The sequence below is a fragment of the Serinus canaria genome, chromosome 6 (genome assembly GCF_022539315.1).
Source record: "Serinus canaria isolate serCan28SL12 chromosome 6, serCan2020, whole genome shotgun sequence".
In the NCBI taxonomy this organism is placed as follows: Eukaryota; Metazoa; Chordata; class Aves; order Passeriformes; family Fringillidae; genus Serinus; species Serinus canaria.
The window spans coordinates 34,081,917-34,095,867 of NC_066320.1; the positions used below are offsets into that span (position 1 = coordinate 34,081,917).

General features: G+C 53.5%; 1 long non-coding RNA gene across 5 annotated transcripts; it reads right to left on the reverse strand.

Annotated features, from left to right (window-relative positions):
* Window positions 1-5,297: 5,297 nt before the first annotated feature.
* Window positions 5,298-9,202, reverse strand: LOC127059747 (uncharacterized). 5 transcript variants are annotated; one of them, XR_007777874.1, is made up of 5 exons: window positions 5,871-9,202; window positions 5,749-5,830; window positions 5,522-5,707; window positions 5,463-5,481; window positions 5,298-5,327 (listed from the first exon to the last, which is right to left on the reverse strand). It is a non-coding gene; the product is annotated as an uncharacterized LOC127059747 (long non-coding RNA). The 5 variants fall into 5 exon arrangements; XR_007777877.1 differs by lacking the exon at window positions 5,298-5,327 and having other exon boundaries at window positions 5,468-5,481; window positions 5,522-5,562; window positions 5,645-5,707; XR_007777876.1 differs by lacking the exons at window positions 5,298-5,327; window positions 5,463-5,481 and adding an exon at window positions 5,361-5,382 and having other exon boundaries at window positions 5,626-5,707.
* Between the last annotated feature and the right edge of the window lie 4,749 nt (window positions 9,203-13,951).

Sequence of the window (13,951 nt, forward strand, 5' to 3'; positions counted from 1 at the left end):
ACAGCTCCACCAGAAGGAGCTGAAATGTGAATTTCTGCAGCCCAGGGTAGGCAGAGCACAGCCCAGTACTGCCCCTGCACCCCTGGCAGTGCCAGGCTGGACGGGGCAGGGGGAGGTGTCCCAGGTGGAGCTGGATGGGCTCAGAGCTCCTCTCCAGCCCAGAGCAGCTGGCACAGCTGAAATGAGGGCAGACTCCCTTCCACTGCCTGGTGCCCTCCTGGGGCTCACTCCCTGCATCGATGGCATCAGGGAGATGGCATCTCTTTATTGATTTGAACACCAGAACTGACTGCTCTGCCTTCCCCTCTGTGCTGCTGCAGAGCCCTGCTGGGATCACGGCCCTCAGGGAACACCTGGGACCCCTGTCCCTGCCAGCCCAGCCTGCACGGGGCACCTGGCACGGGGCAGGGCGCTCCCTGCTCACCTGGCACTGGGCAGGGCCCTCCCTGCTCACCTGGCACTGGGCAGGGCGCTCCCTGCTCACCTGGCACGGGGCAGGGAGCTCCCTCTCACCTGGCACTGTCGCTCACCTGGCACGGGGCAGGGGCTCCCTGCTCACTCACGGCAGGGCCCTGCTCACCTGGCAGCTGGCATCCCTGCTCACCTGGCGGGCAGGTGCTCCCTGCTCACCTGGCACGGGGCAGGGCCCTCCCTGCTCACCTGGTCACGGGCAGGGGGCCCTCCCTGCTCACCTGGCACTGGGCAGGGCCCTCCCTGCTCACCTGGCACTGGGCAGGGCGCTCCCTGCTCACCTGGCACGGGGCAGGGAGCTCCCTGCTGACCCCCAGCCAAAGGCAGGATGGGGTCAGGAATGCCCAGGGGAATGCCCAGGGGAATGCCCAGGGGAATGCCCAGGGGAATGCCCAGGGACAAGGGGCAATCCTCCTCACACCCAGGGCAGCACACAAATTCTGGGCTTGCTCAAGTCACACAGGAGGAAATAAATCTAAAACCTCACCTGCACTAAACTGGCATTCAGAGTTTGGTGAAAAGAAACAAGTTCCCAAAATTGCCATTGAAATTCTGCTGCAGCCAGAACTGGGACCAGCCCTGGGATTCACCAAAGCATTTCCAACAAATGCTGGAAAAGCAGGAGAATTCACAGGAATTTAAAGGTTTCTGTACCACAAACCCCAGCGGGAGCAGAAGGAAAACCAGACAGGAGCCAGCTGGGCCTTGGCTTTAGCCCAGACCCAAGTTTGAAGCAAAGAGGAGATGTGGACACAGGCACCTGTGAACTCCTGAACACGAGAAAAGGGGAGGTATGTAGGGAAAAACCCCTTGGTGTTTGAATCCCAGAATTTCTAGGTGGGGAGAGACCTTTTAGGATCATCAAGTCCAACCCACGCTCCAACCCCTCAGCTAGAACCCAGCACCAAGTGCCACATCCAGTCTTTTTATAAACACCTCCAGGGATGGGGACTCCAGCACCTCCCTGGGCAGGCGATTCCAGGGTCTGACCACTCCTTCTGTGAAAAACTCCCTCCTGAATTCCAGCCTGCATCTCCCCTGGCACAGCCTGAGACTGTGTCCTCCAACAATCCTCGTCCTCCCTTGAGGAGTTGTAAACCTGATCCCACACTTCTGCCTGATGCACTCTGGCAGGAAACTCTTCCATCACCCGCTCTGAGGCCAGTGTTGGTACTCCCCTCTTGGCACACCCAAAATTTTGACAATATTTGCCCAGTATTTGACAGTCCTAACCATGACTTGTCACACCCGAGGTTTCGAGTGATTCTGCAGGAATTAAACCCTTCCAGCCCACAGCATTCCATCAGATATTCCAGCTTTTGCAGCACAGAAACTGCTGTTTATTTAAAATACCTCATTTTTTAAATACTGCTTTGACTACCAGGGTTTTTAAAAGACAAGGGTGGGGGATGTAAAAATGAATTCCCCACGAATTCTGACCCCCAGACCTTGGTACCAAGCATGTAAATACTAACTTGAAAGTATTTACTCTTAATTTAACCAGAATTTTTATTGGCTTGGAGGAAACTCAATTTTTTGACCAAAATCTGAACACCAGTTAAGTGCAGGCCTGCTTTTAAGACTTATTTCCCCATGTATTACTTAATGAACCTCAGTATTTAAGTGATCCTCATTTATTTAATGAGAATATCTCAACTCAGCGCTCATCCAGCTCCACACACAACATGGGGAGGGTTCAGGGAGTGCAGAACACCTCTGCCCGAGGATTCTGCAGCCTGAAAACCCCCAAAATTAACCTTTAGGGGTTAATTAACCTGCCCTTAGATCTGTGCCAATAAAAGCCTGCTGGGGGACCAGGTCAAGCCTTTTTAAACAGATTTTTTGGGGATTTAAATGCAACCTTCAAGGGGATTTTTTCCTGGTCTTCACAGCTGCAAAGCCACTTCAAAACAAAAACTGGTGTCCTCCCACTCCTGCCAGGGCCCTGCACAGGGAGGATTTTCCAGAGGAGCATTTTCCAGGGGGGTCAGGAGAACCTCTGGAGTCAACACAAGCTCTGGCCCAGCCCCAGGTGAGGACTGGGACCAAGGCCAGCCCAACTTAACCAGTCTAAAACATGAAATCTGCCTTTTCTTGTGCTTTCAGAACAAATTCTGAACTACCTAAACATGAAATCTGCCTTTTCTTGTCCTTTCAGAACAAATTCTGAACTACCTAAACATGAAATCTGCCTTTCCTGGTCCTTTTAAAACAAATTCTGAACTAAATATGAAATCTGCCTTTTCTTATCCTTTCAGAACAAGTTCTGAACTACCTAAACATGAAATCAGCCTTTTCTTGCCAATTCTGAGCTAAATATGACATCTGCCTTTCCTTGTCCTTTTAAAACAAATTCTGAGGTACAAAGAACAAATTCTGAACTACCTGAACATGGAATCAGCCTTTCCTTGTCCTTCATGAACAAATTCTGAACTAAATATGAAATCTGCCTTTTCTTGTCCTTTCAGAACAAATTCTGAACTACCTAAACATGAAATCTGCCTTTTCTTGCCAATTCTGAGCTAAACATGAAATCTGCTTTTTTTTGTCCTTTTAGAACAAATTCTGAGGTACCTAAATAGGAAATCTGCCTTTTCTTGTCTTTTTTTAAACAAATTCTGAGCTAAACATGAAATCAGCCTTTCCTTGTCCTTTTAAAGCAAATTCTGAACTACCTAAACATGAAATAAGCCTTTCCTTGTCCTTTTAATATGAATTCTGAGGTACCCGAAGGTGAAATCAGCCTTTCCTGGTCCTTTTCAGACCAGCTGTGATCTCCTGAGGAGCAGAGGCATTTTGGGCAGGTGTGGAGGTGCAGGGACTGGTGCCCAGGGTGGGCAGGGCAGGATCCAGCAGGAGATGAGAAAGCAGAGCTGCTCCTCTGCTCCCCTCCTTTCCTAGAAGCCCAGGATGTGACTGAAGTGGCCCTGGAATGAGAAAACCTCAGGTCACCACAAAGGAGCTGGGCAAAAAGGCTTTTCCTCACTCCTCATTTTCAAATCCCATTTGAAATCACTGAGTTCCACACAAATATTCCCTTTTTTTTTCCTTTTTCCCCCTCCAGGGATGAGTGGAAATAAATTAAGACAATCAATGTCTGCTCAGTCCCAGCTCCTGATGGAAACTTTAATTCCCTAAATCAGAGATTTTGCTCTGAACATCCAGCATTTCCTCACACCTCTCCTCATTCTGGCTCTGGAAGGAGCAGTATTTTCAATATTTTATCTATTCCTCAGAAAGGGAATACCCAATTACAAAAAAAGGAGTTGGAATGAGATTCCTGAATATTTATGAGGATCCAGTAAACCAAGGACAAGTAAAACTGGGCAGAGAAGTGTGATGTTATTGTTTCTTTCAGTTACTGCCCAAATCCTGCTTTTTAGAGAGAAACTGAAAAATGTGTTGAGAATCCCCAGATTTTCCAAGTGCTGCTGGAAATATTCATTTCTGCTCTGCTGGAATGCTAAGTCCACCTCCTTTATTTGTAATGTCCACACTTTATCCCTGAGCAATGCCACTGTGGAGGTAATTAACTTCAATTAACTTCATCTTTTAATGGGGAACAAGCCCCAGTCCTTTCTGTCCCAAAAGCAGATCCCCACACTTACAGACTCTCCAGCAACACATCTCGGGCAGGGCTGGGAAATGCCTTTGCTCCCAGGGTTTTCCAAAACCTGAGGAACAACACCAGACACACATTCATCAAAAAAAGAAGGAAAGAAGAGAGGAAGAGATAGTAAAGAAAAAAAAGAAAAGGAACAAAGGAAAAAAGAAAAAAGGAAAAAGAAAAAGGAAAAAGCAAGAAAAAATGACACAGGAACACTTACCCCCTTCCCCCCAGTCCCACCTGCCCCCCTTCCCCCATTCCCCCCATCCCCCCGGCACCCCCTTCGCCCCGTACCCCCTGCCCCCCTCCCCCCCCCACCCCCCGCCGCAACACCCCCCCCCACCCAACCCCCAGCCCCCAAAACACGCACCCCGCCCCCTCCACCACCACCCTACCCCCGCCACCCCTACACCCCCCCCTCCCCCCCGTCCCACCCGACCCCCACCACCAGACACCCACCTCCCCACCTCACCCCCTCACCCCTCCCCCCGCCCACACCCACCCCCGCCCCCCTCCCCCTCCCCACTCCCCCCTCACCACCCTCCCCCCGCCCCCCACGAGCACCCCGCCCCCCCGCACCCCCGCCTACCCCTCCTCCACACGCCCCCCCGCCCCCCTAACCACCGGCACCCCCCGCCCCCTCGAACCCCGCACCCCTCGCACACCCGCCCCCTCCTCCCCCCGACCCCCCCCATTCCCCTTCCCCAACCCCGCCCCCCCCCTCCAACCCCGCGCGGGCCCTTCTTTGCCGCTTTCTGCGCACTGTCTTTGCGCCAGTGATTTTGCCCGCACCCCCACCCCTGGCCAGTGGACTTACCATGGATCTCGCTTTGGCCTTTGCAGGCCAGGGAGCAGAGGCAGGGAGGAGTTTGTGCCTGGGATCCAGGGCCATGGCACAGTCCATGAGCTGGGCAGCAGCCTCCCCTGGGATGGAGTCCAGCAGCCTGCACAGCCGCTTCTGCAAGAGCCAGGGGACAGGGACACCTCAGAGCCAGCACAGCCCCACCTCCAGGGGACAGGGACACCTCAGAGCCAGCACAGCCCCACCTCCCGGGGACAGGGACACCTCAGAGCCAGCACAGCCCCACCTCCAGGGGACAGGGACATCTCAAGCCAGCACAGCCCCACCTCCAGGGCACAGGGAACCTCAGAGCCAGCACAGCCCCACCTCCAGGCACAGGGACACCTCAGAGCCAGCACAGCCCCACCTCCAGGGCACAGGGACACCTCAGAGCCAGCACAGCCCCACCTCCAGGGACGGACCACCAGAGCCAGCACAGACCTCAGAGCCAGCACAGCCCCATCTCCCGGGACAGGGACACCTCAGAGCCAGCACAGCCCCATCTCCCGGGACAGGGACATCTCAGAGCCAGCACAGCCCCACCTCCAGGGGACAGGGACATCTCAGAGCCAGCACAGCCCCACCTCCAGGGACAGGGACACCTCAGAGCCAGCACAGCCCCACCTCCTGGGGACAGGGACACCTCAGAGCCAGCACAGCCCCACCTCCAGGGCACAGGGACACCTCAGAGCCAGCACAGCCCCACCTCCCGGGGACAGGGACACCTCAGAGCCAGCACAGCCCCACCTCCTGGGGACAGGGACACCTCAGAGCCAGCACAGCCCCACCTCCAGGGCACAGGGACATCTCAGAGCCAGCACAGCCTCACCTCCCGGGGACAGGGACATCTCAGAGCCAGCACAGCCCCACCTCCCGGGGACAGGGACACCTCAGAGCCAGCACAGCCCCACCTCCAGGGACAGGGACACCTCAGAGCCAGCACAGCCTCACCTCCCGGGGACAGGGACATCTCAGAGCCAGCACAGCCCCACCTCCAGGGGACAGGGACACCTCAGAGCCAGCACAGCCCCACCTCCAGGGGACAGGGACACCTCAGAGCCAGCACAGCCCCACCTCCAGGGCACAGGGACACCTCAGAGCCAGCACAGCCCCACCTCCCGGGGACAGGGACACCTCAGAGCCAGCACAGCCCCACCTCCAGGGCACAGGGACACCTCAGAGCCAGCACAGCCCCACCTCCAGGGGACAGGGACACCTCAGAGCCAGCACAGCCCCACCTCCAGGGCTCCCTGCTGGCCTCCCAGGGACCACACATCCATCGGGAACAGCACCAGGAGAGCAGCCGGGCACTGGGGCAGCACCCCAAGGTTTGGGGCTCCCACTGCCCCTCGTGCTGGGAGAGCAGGAATTCGGTGGGTCACCCCTCCCTGTGCCCCACAAAGAGCAGGAATTCTGTGGGTCACACCTCCCTGTGCCCCACAAAGAGCAGGAATTCTGTGGGTCACCCCTCCCTGTGCCCCACAAACAGCAGGAATTCTGTACCCAGCAGGAATTCTGTGTGTCACACCAGCCTGTGCCCCTTGGGGCAGGAATTCTGTGTGTCACACCAGCCTGTGCCCCATAAAGAGCAGGAATTCTGTACCTGGCAGGAATTCTGTACCTCACACCCCTCTGTGCCCCATAAAGAGCAGGAATTCTGTGCCTGGCAGGAATTCTGTGTGTCACACCCCTCTGTGCCCCAGTGCCATGAAATCCCTGGCAAATGGCATCCCTGAGCCTCCCCTCCAGCAGGACTTGGCACGGGGCTGATCCAAGGAATTGCATGGAAGGGGTGATTAAACCCAAGAAACAGAAGGAAAAGTGATTCCAGCGATGGGAACTCCCTTGGAGAGGGGATTTATTTGTGTCCTCCCTGAACAGTGGCACCTTTTCCCAGGGCTCCTCCACGCACTCCCTTCCTGAGCTGTGCCTGGGCTGTCCTGGGAGCCCTCCCAGGGCTCAGGGAGCCCTCCCAGGAGCAGGGGCTCCCAGAAATGCTGCTCTGAGCAGCACGATGGCACTGGGCAGGTTAAATCCATGGAAAGCACCACAGGAAATCCACACAGAAGTGGAAATGTCCAGAAGAACATCCCTGGCCACGGAAAGGGACCCCAATTCCTTGGAACCTGCCCAGCAGATTAACACAAGCAAGGGAATTACAAAACTGACACGGATTTAGGGCCTGAATTCCACTCACACACTTGGCATGCTCTTTCCCAAACAAACTTTAAGGAATCCCAACATTCCACCTCTTCCTCCAGGAAGATGGCGTGCTGGCACAGAACTAACAGACTGCTGGAGCACAGAAATGGGATTTAAACCTGGAGTAAGTTATGGAAAACCAAAACTGGATCAATGCACCAGGAACCTCAGCAGGAAAGGGCTGAGATGGGATCAGCAGGAAGGGAGGCAGGACAGCAGGATGGGAAAGGAATCCAAAAGTGAAATATGTACTGCAGTAAGAGAGGGAAGAATGGAATAAAAGTCTGGGGAGGTCCTCTAAATCCTTGAGATTGCCTCCCACTGGGAAAACATCCTCTGCCTCTGCTGCTGCTGCAGAACTCCTCCCTTATTGCAGGGAAAGGCAAAGTGCAGCAGCCAGCTGGGAATGCGTGTGAGATGAGGGGGCAAAGGGAAAAATGACTCAATGGCCCACACCAGAAGGAATTTGGCTGATTAAAAATCAACTCCAGGTATTGTCTGGGGGGGTTTGCTCGGTGGCAGGAATTCAGCACCTGGAGGACACAAACTCATCCCACCAATGCCAGCCTGGGGAGCTCCTCGCTCGGGGCAGACTCCAGCCTCTGGAATTCTCTCCTGGGGAAGAAGCAGCCCCACAGCAGCCCTGCCTGTGCAGGAGCCTGGGGCTGACAGGATCCAGCAGCTCCCTGCCCAAGGCAAGCAGGGACTGTGTGCTTGTGCCAGGGAATGCTCTGCCCCAGCAGCTGGGAATGGGCAGGACACAGCAGCAGGCAGGAACAGGAACATCTCCCTGCAGGGAGGCCACCCTCACTTTCTTGGCACCTGGAAGCCCTGGGAAATCCCACTCGTTCCCACTGATGGGATAAAGACCTCGGAGAGGAAAGCGAACTCAGGCCAAGCCCAGCTCCACGGGACAACCAACCTGGAGGAGCTGTAGGAAAAGTTCCGCTCGTTTGTTGGGGTATTTTGGGCTCAATTTTAAAGATTTCCTCCAAGTTTAAAGCGTCCTTGTCGTGCAATTTCTGCTTTTAGAGCCCATTTTTAAAGGCAGGCTGTCTCCTGGCTGGGGCTCCACCCAGCCTGTCCCACAGAGCCCTCCCTGGATCAGCCCCACTGCATCCCTGGGGAGATGATCCTTGCTTTTTTCCCCAGGGAAAGATGGCTCTGTCTGGGAAGGCAGAGGGAATGTGAGATCCATGCAGATCCACCTGGAAACTCCACCTGAAGCTCAATCCAAACCGGGACACACTGGGAGCTCTGGCACTGAAAATCTGATATTCCTCTAAGTCCAAATGCCTTAAAACCCAACCTTCCAACCCAAACCAGGCTGGGATTCTGATTCCTCTCTGTCATCTTGGAGCCAGGAGAGCAGCAATAAATGGAATTGGTGAGGCTGACTGGGAAAGAGGGTTTCAGGCAGAAAGAAAGAAAAAAATTAAAAAAGGAAAAGAGGAAGAAAAAAAGGAAAAGAAAAAATACGGGGTAGAAAAAAAGGGGGGGAAAAACCCCAAACTGGGTGAGAAGGGAAAAAAAAAAAGGGAAAATAAGTGAAAAGAGAAAAGGAAAAAGAAAAAAGGGAAAGAGTAATTAAAAAGGAATAAAGGAAAAGGAAGAAAGGGAAAAACGAGAAATTCAAAAGGAAAAAAGGAAAAGAAAAAGGGAAAAAAGACAAAAAAATCCAAACCAAAAAAAAAAAAAACCCAACAAAAAACAAAAAAACAAACCAGGGGGGGAAATAAGACGAGAAAGAGAAAACTATGGAAAAACAGGGAAAAAAAGGCAAAACCCCGAAGCCTGTTGATCTCAGTCCCCGGTCCGGCCGTGCCCGCTCCCCAGCCGGCACCACCCGCGACAGTCGCGACACGGCCCGGGCGGCGACGGGACCGGCACCGGGCCCTGCCCGAGCCTCTGCCCCATTCCCGGTCCCGGTCCTCATTCTCATTCCCGATTCCCATCCCCGTTCCTAACTCACGCATTCCGGCTCCCCAGCTGCCCCCGGCCCGAGCGCACCACGCCGGCCCCGCACCGGCACCGCGGCCATGGCGGCACCGGCACCGCCCCGGAACCTCCCCGGAACCTCCCCCTGGCACCGGCACCGCCCCGGAACCCGCCCCTGGAACCGGGACCGCCCCGGGACCGCCCGGATCCGCCCCGGACCGCCCCTGTCCCGCGGTCCCGCGAGGCGCTCCTGGAACAACCCCCGGATCCACCCCCGGAACCTCCCCCGGCACCGGCACCGGCCCGGGATCCGCCCCTGGAGCCTCCCCTGGATCCACCCCCGACACCCGGATCCGGCCCCGGCCCGGCCGGGGATGCGGTCCCGGTTCCGACACCGACCCGGGCCGATCGCGGCCGCTCCGCGTCCATCGCGCAGCGCTGAGCCCGGCCCGGTCCGGATCACGGGATGGCCACACTTGGGAGGGACCCCAGATCCCCCCCAGTGCCACCCCTGCCATGGCAGGGACACCTTCCCCTGTCCCAGGTGCTCCCAGCCCCAGGGTCCAGCCTGGCCTTGGGCACTGCCAGGGATCCAGGGGCAGCCCCAGCTGCTCTGGGCACCCTGTGCCAGGGCCTGCTCACCCTGCCGGGGAACAATTCCCAATTCCCAAAATCCCAACTAAATTTACCCGCTGTCAGTTTAAAGCCATCCCCCAGTCCTGTCCCTCCATCCTCAGCTCCTGCAGGCACTGAGAGGTCCCACAGCTCACCCTGGATCCTTCTCCAGGCTGAACGATCCCAGCCCTTCTCACAGGGTGAAGCTCCTTCCATCCCTCTCCAATAAAACCCTGCTGGCCTTCCAGCTGCACCCAGCAGTTTGGCAGGAGAGAACACAGATTATCCCCTGGCATCCATTGGCATCCATCCCTTCTGGAGCTCACTCTTCACTCAGGATCCAGCTGTACTTCCAGGAGATGCTCTGTCGCATTCCCTGGGCCCGAGGGTGTCTCACAAAAGATAATCCACAAATTCTTACAGTTATCCTTTTTTCATTCAGCACTTGCCATGCCTGATGGCAGAATAACCAAAATGCGGGTAAATCCACTTTGCAGAACATCCCAAGTCCCTGCAGAGCTGGAACCAAACCCAAACCCGGTCACAACAAATCCGATTTATTTCATTTTTTCCCAGCCACCTCCCAGAGCTGCTTAGGTGTCCTGCCAGTACAGCTCTGGGGAATGTTTTCCAGTGCCTGTGCTGGTGAGAACAATGGGATGCACCACAAACCCCAGGAATTCTGTGCCACATCCACCTCAGAGTGCCAGCACGGGGCCGGCCATCCCATCCTGCAGGTGCCAGCTGTGCACCTGGCTGCTGCTGACGTGGACACACCTCCAGACTTCCACCTTGCCTTCTCCAGGTGAGCCCTGACCAAGAAACCCCTCCAGGACGGGAACACGGGTGTGCTGTCACTGGCAGAGGGAGCTGGTTCCCCTCCATGCCATCAGCTGGACTTTCCTGATTTTTATCCCACAGATGTTGTCCTGGATTTGCAGAGAAATTCCTTTGTACCACCCCAAAACCTCCTTTTTACCTTTGGTGCTGGATCCTGAGAAAGGGAGGGCTCACAAGTCCCATTCCCCTCTCAGTTTTCCCCCCTTTTTCTCCATCCTTTCTCTGCTCTGAACTCCCTCATTTCACGGGGTTCCAGTGGATTTAAAAAGAGAATTATTTCTCAGAATTACCTGGGCTGGAAGGAACCTCTTGAGATGCTCCTGAAGCAGGATTGTGTCCCGAGGGGAAACTCCTTTTCCAAGGATGGAGATGCCACACCCTGCCCCACTTTGGCCACCCTACAGAATTAAACCTGCTTACCCCAAATAAATGGATTTAGGAGCCACAAACTCCTCACAGCTTCCCTGGCACTCCTTGCTGAGTGCTGGGAGACAGCCTCAGGATTTAAAATAGATTAATTGCAATTCCAAAACTGTTTGTTCTCTTTTTTTGGGCCAAAGCTGAATGAGATCTTTAGAACTTCAGCTGGGCCCTTCATTTTTCCATTTTCCCAGAGGAAAATATCAGTATTTCCATGTTTTCCCAGTAAAACTCCCCATTATTTTGTTCTATTCTGTGTGTACATCTCTGTGACATTTCACCAGGAAAACTGCTGTCCTGCCAGAGCCTTTTCACAATGCTCTTCAGTAAATGTTTTAATGTTTAATTTCATTTCTTCATTTTGTATTTTTTAATTTCTTCATTTAACACCAATTCTATTTTTAATATCAGAATAATAATATTGGAGTAAAAAAATGATGTATCCACACAAGAAAAAGGTTGCTAGGTGTATTCTGAAGTTATTATTTTTTATTTTACACTGCAATAAATACTATTTCTGGATCAATAAATACTATTTCTGAATACTTGGCAAGTTCCAGCTACCTCCAACTGGAATTCCAGTCTCTTTCCTGTTATGTCTTTTTTTATGTCTGCAATATTAACAGCCTTAAGCCCCAGGAACTTTTCTGCCATGCAAGACGTTGTGGGATCAGGGCCTGGCTAGAACAGGAATTAGGTTAAAGCATCAATATTTCAGGGAATTCCCAGCTGGGATGTGTCAGGCTATCCCTGTGTCCATAGGGAAGGTGCTTTCACTGCTCCAGCTGGGCACTAAAACGTGGGAATTAGCACATGGAAAGGTGCTGGAACCCTGAGAGTTCCAGACTTTCTGTGCTGCCAGACTCTGCCCCCAGGAGAGCACTGCACTGACCTGAGGCTGGGGAGAAGCTTCCAGCATGGAATGATGGAACTGGGATTGTGGGTGTGGGGTTTGGATAGAAGTGTGTGATGTCACAGGGTGGGAAACTCAGAGTTTGAGGGTTTAGAATACAGTGATGGATATAAGGCAAGATGGAGCTTTGGGGTGGAGGCTGCTCCTTCTTCTCCACCTTCTCCTTCCCCTTCTCCTCCATGGGGTTGGGTGGTTTTGTGTCACTGGATGAAAAAGTCCCCATTGCAGATCACAGTTGGTTATTCAGCTAAAAGTAAAAATAATTTAATGCCATTTCTTGATTGAACAGTTGATCCTTCAAGGGCCTTGTAGAGAGAGCTGGGCTCCATTTTCAGAGTGTTGGAGTGAAGTGCTGCAGAGCTCAGGGCTGGTGAGACTGTGACATGGATGAGAACTGATAAACACCTGAGTCCCAACAGGAAAAACCCTCTCACAATTTAATCACGACCTTGGCAGGAAAGAAATCCATTAGAAAGGCAACACAGGATTCTTTGGGAAAGCTGCTGGAAAACTGCAGTGGGACTTGGGAGCAGCTGGGAGCACCCAGCCAGCCTCTTCCCTTTGGGGTTTTTCCCCCAATTTGGGCTCCACACCCATCTCCTCGGGGCTGCAGGTGAGCAAAGCATCACTGGCATCACAGGTTCATTTGTCCCCCTGCCTGCTCCAGCCTGAGTCCTTGAAGCTTCCCTGGGAGGCTCCTGCCAAGGCTCCATATGGGATCCCAGAAATACAGCCGGATGGGAGGGAGACTCAGCTCCCCCCTGTCTCCCTGGGCCTATCCATTTGGAGAGCAGTCCTCGCCTCTCCCTTCCCAAGGAGCCTGGAAAAGGTCTCGGGAAGCTCTCTCAAGGCTCAGGGTTTGATTTATGGGGCAGAGCTGGAGCTGACAGGGGCCACAGAGGGAAGAGATTTATTTCCAGGGGTTCCATCTGTCCCGTTCGGAGCGGAGCCGTGGCACGGAGCCTCGGCCTCCATCCCATAATGCCTGCACCCAGACCCTTGGCATTCCCTCTGCTGAATTCCTTCACTGCCCAAATCCACCCCTGCTTGTTGGGAACTCAGCAGGGATGGGACTGGAACAGGGAAAAAGAACCCCAAAGCCAGGAGCCAGCAGGAATTCCGTGGAATTCTCCATGGAAGCCCGGCTGTGGCACAGAGGGAATGTCCACAGCAAAACCCTGTGGGGTGGAGAACTCCAAGGGCAAAAGGGTTTCCTGCTGGGAAATGGGTTTGTTTGTGGAATTCCCTGGTTTGGCCTCACTAATGGCACAGCCACGTGATTTCCCTCTTGTTCCACCTGGGATTTTATTTGATATCGGCTGGAATCTAAAATAAAATTGGGCAATCCTGTTGATAACACAAGAATTCAGGATTTAAACAAAATTATTTTCTTCAAAACAAATATTTTATCGGGGGAAAACCCCCACGATTTTTCCTTTTTTGTGAGAGAGGAACAATAGTTTTTAAAAGCTACAGAAATGAGCAAAACGGGATAAAATCCCAAAGATGCTTTTCCTAAAGGCTGGAATTTCTGATTATTGCACTGGGTTTCTGTCATGTTAAAGTGAAGAGAAAGAGAATTTATTGCTCCATTATCAGAGGAATAAATTCCTGCCTGCTCAGCCCTGGAGACGCCGCCAGGATCCAGAGGAAGGAGCTGCCCCTGCCCAGCCAGAATCCTGGGTGGGAATGGAATTGATGCACCAGGGATGGGCTGTGGGAATGTGCTACAGGCTGTTGTGTTAAGGGTTAATCCTCTGTTAACCTGGGCTTATTTTGCCCAGAAAAGGTACCCAGACTGTCTGTAACTCTTTGTTTTTATACTGTCCTAATCACAATCGTTCAAATTGTTATTACTCTAGTTATAGTACTATTTTTATAACTCTATTTTTTTCTATTAGTACTATTTTTTTTTTTAACTCAAGTTATAGTACTATTTTTATAACCATTTAAAACCACATGACGGGTGTGTTTCACCCCTTCGGGCTGGTTTCTGTTCGGACCCTTCCTGTGCACGGAGGTTTCAGGCCTGGATTGGCCACGGCAGCTCTGTCCGGGCTGGCTCCTGTGCCCTTTCCCGCGGTGTGCCCAGGGCACCTTGGCA